The sequence below is a fragment of the Osmerus eperlanus genome, chromosome 10 (genome assembly GCF_963692335.1).
Source record: "Osmerus eperlanus chromosome 10, fOsmEpe2.1, whole genome shotgun sequence".
Taxonomy (NCBI): domain Eukaryota; kingdom Metazoa; phylum Chordata; class Actinopteri; order Osmeriformes; family Osmeridae; genus Osmerus; species Osmerus eperlanus.
Genome location: NC_085027.1, coordinates 11,422,590 through 11,430,596, shown reverse-complemented (window position 1 = coordinate 11,430,596; position 8,007 = coordinate 11,422,590).

The following is an 8,007-nucleotide window of genomic DNA, read 5'->3' as shown; positions in this document are numbered from 1 at the left end:
GATGCCCCAGTCTTGCCTCCCTGTAAAGCCTAGCGTTTTGATGGTGCTAACAACTCTTGACAGAATTCACTACTGTGGAATTCAATTCCATGCCATCTTTGATCAAGTAGATTCTGGTTCTTGTTGCTGTTTTCAGAATGAACAGGACACAGGAACATGTTCACGTTAAGAGTTATTTAAATGCTGAAATGTAGCTCATTTGTTTCATCCATAAGTAGTTGTTGCAAAATGCTTTGTTACTGATATGAGTGCAAATGTGTTGAAATATTCCTGTACTGTATGTTTTATTTTAGTTGCACATATGTTTGGTACATTAAATGCCACTATGTATTCTATGGTGCTTTTAAGACATGGGCCTGCTCCTACATCAACACCCTCAAGTGTTGCCATACAGGGATTAAACCATTCACTCTATGTAATGAGTGTAGTAATTATCTTATACTGGTTCTGTCATACATAATAGTTAAGGGTAACACCTAACATAAATCTCTAAGTATGAATCTGTATGATTGGAAATATATATTTCAAGTCTACTGTAAATTTTGTATTTTATTTCTTATTTTTGACATAATAAATTGTGATTTTTTACATTACTTTTCCCTCTCTGGTAAGACCTGGAGTTTCTTATTCTTTTTCAGTCCAGTCGAAGTTAAAACCATCTACAGCAACACTGAATACATACACTTGTACAGACATCTCTCATTCTGTTTTACCGGTTTGTATCTGCATCATTGCCCATTACTGCAGGAGACCAATCGTGAGTGTGTGGAGAGCAGTGTTTCCCACTGACAGATCTGGACTGTTAACCGTTGAAGCCATCAGATCATTGATGTCATGTGGTCCGATCTTCTGCTCCAACACTCTGCAATTCCACACAGACGGAAACGACTGGCCTTCACAGGTGTGAAGACGAGTTAAGGAGTCGGGAGAGGGAGGAGAGGAACGATGGGGAGGGAGCGAGAGAGAGAGGGAGGAGAGATTTGCAGGGATTGCGAAGGCGAGAGGTTTGATAGGCAGTGAACAGACCAGCGAGGTCAGGGATACCAATGAAAGGAAGACAGGAAGTTTCAGCAAACTGAATACAATTAAGCCTTTGACTGCAGGATCTCTCTGTCTCTCTCTCTCACACACACACACACATCTCAGAGTAAAGCCTTTGTTGCTAGTTGAAAGAGAGAGAGATGTCACTGATAGTGTGTATAGACTGTGGGCTGAGCTCGGACTATGTGATGTGTTTTTGACACTCACACAATACAGTGGCAGAAGTCTATCTCTCTCTGCCCTACCGAAACTAAACATGTATTATTCCTTTCCATGCACACATACACACTGCACAGGAAAGAAGCACCAAAGTATGAACTGGCCTCCAGATGGTCACTGTGTAAAGTCATCATGATAATGAGAGGAAATTGTCCCCAGATTAGACACAGCAAAAGGAGAGAAGTGCTGATACGAGGTTATTGAATCGTTTTCCCTCTCTGTCATGATGTGTCTTTCTCTCCTTCTCCCTACCTCTCTCATTATGTCTCTATCTTTTTGTCTCTCTTTCATTGTCCCTGTCCCTTTCTTCCTCTGTCTTCTTCTCTGTCTCTTTTTCTCTCTCATTCTGTCTCCCTGGGCATCTCTCTCTCACTTAGTCTCTCTCACACACACACATATCATGTTGTTGTCACTCTCTCTTTTTCTCTCTTTTTGTGGTACCACGATACTGTGTGTGTGTGCGTGTGTGTGGGTGTATGAAAATGAAAGAGACAGCTCATTAGCCAACATATATGGCACTGGGCTCCACATTACTGGATGTACTGCAGCCGGCATGCCTGTCATCAGACTCTGAACCAGGGGGACTGCCTTGCGTTCATGCACCAGGCTGTCTAAGGAGATGATGAAGACGTTCATCATAATCAGCCAGCTTTTCTTCAACCCAATCAGACAGAATAGACAGACGATGGTGGAGATAATGAGAGCACGAATGTACTTCAGTCTAAGTAGGACATACGAGTTTACTGAAGCACACTCTCCTGGTCTTCCCTCAGTGTCTGCACATTTGAAAACACGTGGAGGAGAGACCTGCATGGAGGATACCTACAAGGAGAGAGCAGATAACCCAACCCCCCACCCCCTCCCCAGTGTGGGCCCCAGTTAGGCCTGTGGTCTCCCCTATGGAGCTCCTCTTCCCGTGACCCCTCATCTAAGCTCCCATTCTCTGGGCGAGTCTCCCTCCTGGAGGTCTCTCCTGTGTCTCCCCCTCTGACCTCCGTCTCTCTCCATCTTCTCCTCCCATCCCAGGTGAGCTGGGTTCAGCAGGTCTGACAGTGTTGCCTGCACCTCTGACTGGGGCTGTTAACACCTCTACCCTCCTGGGGGGGAGGGAACCTGGAGAGACAGGAGCTGCCCTGTGTCTGTTTGTGATGTGTGTGTGATGTGATGTGTGTGTGATGTGTGTGTGCATGCGTGTGTGTGTGTGTGTGTGTGCGTGCGTGTGTACGTGTGTGAGAGAGAACATGAGTACGTTGGCTGTGGAGGTATGTTGTGTTGCTTGGGGAGAGGCACAGAGCATGCTGCTTTAATTCCTCCAATCACGTGTGGTAATGAGGACCAGACGTAGGCAGAGGAGAGGAGATGGAAAACCAGCCAGCCGTGACCGTCAAAACATTCTGAGTGGGCAGTGATGACATTAAACACACTCAGACATACGCACCGACACACACACACCCACATCTACACGCACACACTTGCCTACAAACACACACACACCTACACACACACAACTACAGTACAAAACAAACACACACACCCCTACACACAACCACACTCACACACATATATATTGCAGTCATGTAAGCCTTCCTGATGTGACACTCCAATGACAAATCACCCTTCAGTCTACACACATACCCAGCACAAGCACACACACACACACACACGCACCACATGCCTGCTGCCTGATTGAGCTTCTATGTTTCCACACAGAATGGTTCTGTTTGAAAGTGAAACTGGTATTTGGCATGACTGTATTATAATAAGTAATTGAGTTTTAATAAGGTGCAGTTTATGCTATAGAGCACTATCTGTTGCTCTGGGGAGGGCATGTGTGGGTTTGTGTTTGCTGCCCTAGTTGGGGTAAGTCTCCTGTCTATGACAGACCTGGGGTAATGGATTGTTTGTTTGTTTTTCTTATAGCAGCAGATTGGGGTGCAGTGTTCTTTTAAAACTTGCTTTCTCTGAAGAAACCAATTAATCACTCATTCCCAGTGGTAAGGTCGCGTTCAGCACTATCTCAGAGCAATCTCACTCTCCAGATGGCAGCTCACCATTGATAATCATGTGTGTGTGTGTGTGTGTGTGTGTGTGTGTGTGTGGGTGGGTGGGTGTGTTGGTGTATGCGTGTGTGTGTCATCTACATAGACACACACACTTCAGCTATGGAAGACGGAGTTCATTGTCATATTTATAAGAGCTTCATTGACAATATTTATCCTTAGGTAGTGTGATTTCAATATCTCTTCTACAGTGGTCCTCACCTAAAGAATGTTTTAGAGAATGAATGCTGTCGCAATATAGTTCATCTTTAACTCTGACCCCTAGTGGTCATGTTTTAACAATGCAGCTATTACATAACATGTAAGTAATTTGGCCACCTCAAAGACATGGCCAATAGCTCAATCAATGAGATTGCCTTGAATCTAAGTGCTTTGATGTCTGTTTGTCAGCTAACATCACAGGTAGAAATCCGCTCATTAACGACTTTCATGGAATCATTAGTTGACTCCTGCAGAGGCTGCTGGCTTGTCTTGAAGACCACAGATCTGTCAACAACTCCTGAGACTGGGTTTAGCCACGACAGGTAAATGACTTGCTTGACTCGGTAGGTTTGTGTACAGTGCTTAATGAGGCCTGGGGGAAGGGATACAGTCAGCAAATCCTCTCCGTCATCAGACTTGCAGACCATCAGCATTTTGTGTTTTCAGAGGACACAACACAACGATAAAAAGTCTATCTGTTCCCCAGAATGGCCCATCAGATGCAGCATCATTGAACACACACACACACTGAGGGAAACACGCACACACACTGTGGAACACACACACAAACTGGGGAAAACATAACCGACAAGATCAAGACACATCTCCATTGTGTTACATTCAGGTTTTAGAAAACTCTCTCATTGTGCTGAATCACAGACAGCACCATCAGAACTGCCAGACAGAACAGACAAAAACACTTCTAAAATACTGTGAAATCACAGAGCAATTTTAGATCTGGAACAAAATTACTCTTTTCATAACCAGTCGATGTATGGATGTCCCTAACCAGGGCTGTCTGAGCCGGTTGCCGTGACGAGACTGTGACGGGGGGGGGGGGGGGGGGGGTTTCCTTGTGTCAACACAACAGGGAGACAGACAGTCTGCGAGACAGGAGCATTATGGGAGATGCAGAAAATAACTTCTTTGTCTGCAAACAGCCTCTCAGATTCTGTTGAGAGAACACAGACGCCACAACAACAACAAGAAGACCAGCAACAACAACAAAGTCAGCCCTTCCCCAAATCAATTGCAGTAACAACTTAAAATAAATATGCTGTCAAGTACCTTGTTGAAAAGAACACATGCTTCAGCTTTGTAGCTATAAAGCCTTTACGTTATAGCAATATTAGACCTGTACTGGTCATCTCAGGAACCCATTCCTCAGTGCAGACCTCTCATCAGATCAGCAGTCTGGTCTGTGTGTGATGTGTTTTTAGATACTTTTGGGCTTTTTTCTAGACAGTTGGAGAGAAAGAGAGGAAGACATGTAGGCAATTGCCCGGTCCGGAATCTAACCCAGGCTCCTGCATCGACGCCTAAGCCTCAGTGGTACATGCTCTTACCCGGTCAACCAGAAGGGACCCACTCTCTGTGTGTAGTTAAAAATGCATTCAGAGTGAGTGCTGTGAGAACAGGCAGAATAGATGTTGAGTTATTTGTAGTGCGTGAGATTTATGGGATACACATAACATGAAGTGTCAGCAGTGGTGTCATGGCTAAATGTGATTTCCTGAAGACTGTGAGTACCCACTCTCTGTCAGATAAGACTGCCATACTAGACTCCCTAGCAGGCATGCATCAGGGTCGGAGACTGCTGTTGAGTTTCCACTGGGCTTTTGTCTCTCAGGTGGATGGCACAGACTCCTTAGGGATGAGGACAGTCTTTACACCTCTCCTGGATGGAGAGGATGAGGACAGTCTTTACACCTCTCCTGGATGGAGAGGATGAGGACAGTCTTTACACCTCTCCTGGATGGAGAGGATGAGGACAGTCTTTACACCTCTCCTGGATGGAGAGGATGAGGACAGTCTTTACACCTCTCCTGGATGGAGAGGATGAGGACAGTCTTTACACCTCTCCTGGATGGAGAGGATGAGGACAGTCTTTACACCTCTCCTGGATGGAGAGGATGAGGACAGTCTTTACACCTCTCCTGGATGGAGAGGATGAGGACAGTCTTTACACCTCTCCTGGATGGAGAGGATGAGGACAGTCTTTACACCTCTCCTGGATGGAGAGGATGAGGACAGTCTTTAGCTCATCTTCCAGCTGTTCCTCTGAGGTGTGAGCCACAAGGACCACTGACCTTTCAGGAAGCACAGCCCACTCGCTATTGTTCTCTTGCTCTCCATATCTCTCTTTCTCTCTCTCTCTTCCACCCTCTCTCTCGCAGAACCATATCTCTGGGTTCCACATTCTTATACTTATTCCATCAGATCCTTTTCTTTTGTCTCCCTTCCTCCTCTCGCATCCTTCCCTCCTCCCACCTGGGCCTCGGTGAGGAGGTGTGTGAGTGACATCGAGAGCCTCGGGTGACAGGTAACATTTCAGAGATGTCACTCCAGACTGGGCTGCAGCCTGGGACACTGTTGTCACTCAGCACACACACACACACACACATACACACACACACACACACAAAAGACACACGCACTCGCACAAAGATATACACACACACACACAAACACAAAGACACACACAAAGACACACACACCCATACACATGCATGCCACTCTCTTGTTCCTTTACATGTGTTTTTACATTCATCAATTCATGTAATAAACTATGTATCCAGATAGAAGTGCAATTTATTTGCTCCCAGCCTAGCCTGGATGGAGCTACAAGCTCATTTCCTTAAGTGGGTCATTTTTCAAAAAGAGCAGGTTTTGTTTCCAAAATGTATAAATCATGTGATGGAGTACAGGATCATTATGCTGTGCAACAGGAGCGGCCAGCTGAGCTAACACGCCGTTCATTAGGGCGTCATGGAGCACAGGGTAGGAGGGGGGATGAAGGGGAGGGGCCGGGTACAGAGGGGGAGGGGAAGGGAGTTTGGAGGTAGGTGATGGACAAGCTAACAACCTGCTCTGACACACTGTAGCACTGAACATGGGTGGGTGTGCATGTGTGTGTGCGTAGGTGTGTGTGTGTGGTTGCGTATGTGTGCATGTGCAGGTGTGTGTGTGTGTTCAATAGCTTGGGGCTCTTTTTAATAAATCCCCTCAGTAGCCATGAAAACCCCATTACTGCAGCTCAGCACAAGTCCTCGTTCTCTCTCTGTCTTGTTGGGGTGTGTGTGTGCATGTGTGTGTCAGCATACAGTGCATGTATATGTGCTTACAGGTGTGCGTGCATATGTGTGTCTGTGTGTCAGCATACAGTAGATGTATATGTGGTCATAGGTGTGTGTGTGTGTGTGTGTGTGCAGAGACTCTCCCAAGGTGACTCATCAGAGCTCTCATCTTGTCTTGAGGGGCACAGTGGAGGTGGGGAGGGGAGGGGAGAGCTCTGTTTACTATGCCCCACTGCATGGCTAGTTCTTGGGGAAAGCATGGATACACACACACACACACACACTGTTATGAGCATGAATAGATATACCGTCTGCACGATTTTATGGATGGGTTTATTTGGTGAAGAATCCTGTCCTGCGGCCACACAATCACACAACCACAGCACAGTTATGGACAGTGGCATTTACCATTACATTTGTGTGTGTGTGTGTGTGTGTGTGTGGGTATATGTGCGGGTGTGTTTGTGTGTGTGTGTAAGGATTTGTGTGACAAGCTGAATGGCACCAGATGTAGGAAACGCCAGCCCCCAGCCTCCAGCCTCCAGCCTCCAGCCTCCAGACCCACCCCTTACTTCCCAGCCTCCGCCTGGTTGGGAAAAAGCTGCTCATCTGAGGGGACCATCCATCAAAGAGCCTCACAAGCAGGACCCCCCCAGGGGCTTGACTCCATCGACAGTCTACCTGAGGTTCAGGGTGCCGGTGAACCTGCAACACCACACTGATGCTTCTGATGCCTCTCTGACTCCCATGTCACCTGGGAGTTTACCTGAGCTAGAGAGATGAGAGAGACACAGAGAGAGAGAGAGAGAGAGAGAGAGAGAGAGAGACATAGAGACAGAGAGATGAGAGAGAGAGAGAGAGAGAGAGAGAGGGGAGAGAGAGAGAGGAGAGAGAGGAGAGAGAGAGAGAGAGAGAGAGAGAGAGAGAGAGAGAGAGAGAGAGAGAGAGAGAGAGAGAGAGAGAGAGAGAGAGAGAGAGAGAGAGAGAGAGAGAGAGAGAGAGAGAGAGAGAGGAAAAAGAAGAAGAGGAAGATACAGTCTGTAGATGTAGAGTGAGAGAGAGAGAGTCTCCATGCTCCTGGCTCAGTCCCCTGGGTTCTGGGGCTCCATGTTCAGGTGGGCCCCTGGGACTGGAGAGAGCTCTGGGATGGTGCTGGGAGGGCCACAGCCACATGTTCTGCTTCTCTCCAAAAGGTTACTTTTATAAATTAATATAGAGAGAGACGAAGACAGAGAGACAGAGGAAGACAAGGAGAGACAAACCGACAGACAGACAGCTCCACACCCCAACATCTCTCTCTATATTTAGCTTTCTATCTCCAGTGAACCACAAGGCTCCAGTCTGAGGCTCCATCCTGACAACACGATGCTGCTGAAGGCTGCACACACAAATGCTGCTCCTCTGTTGCC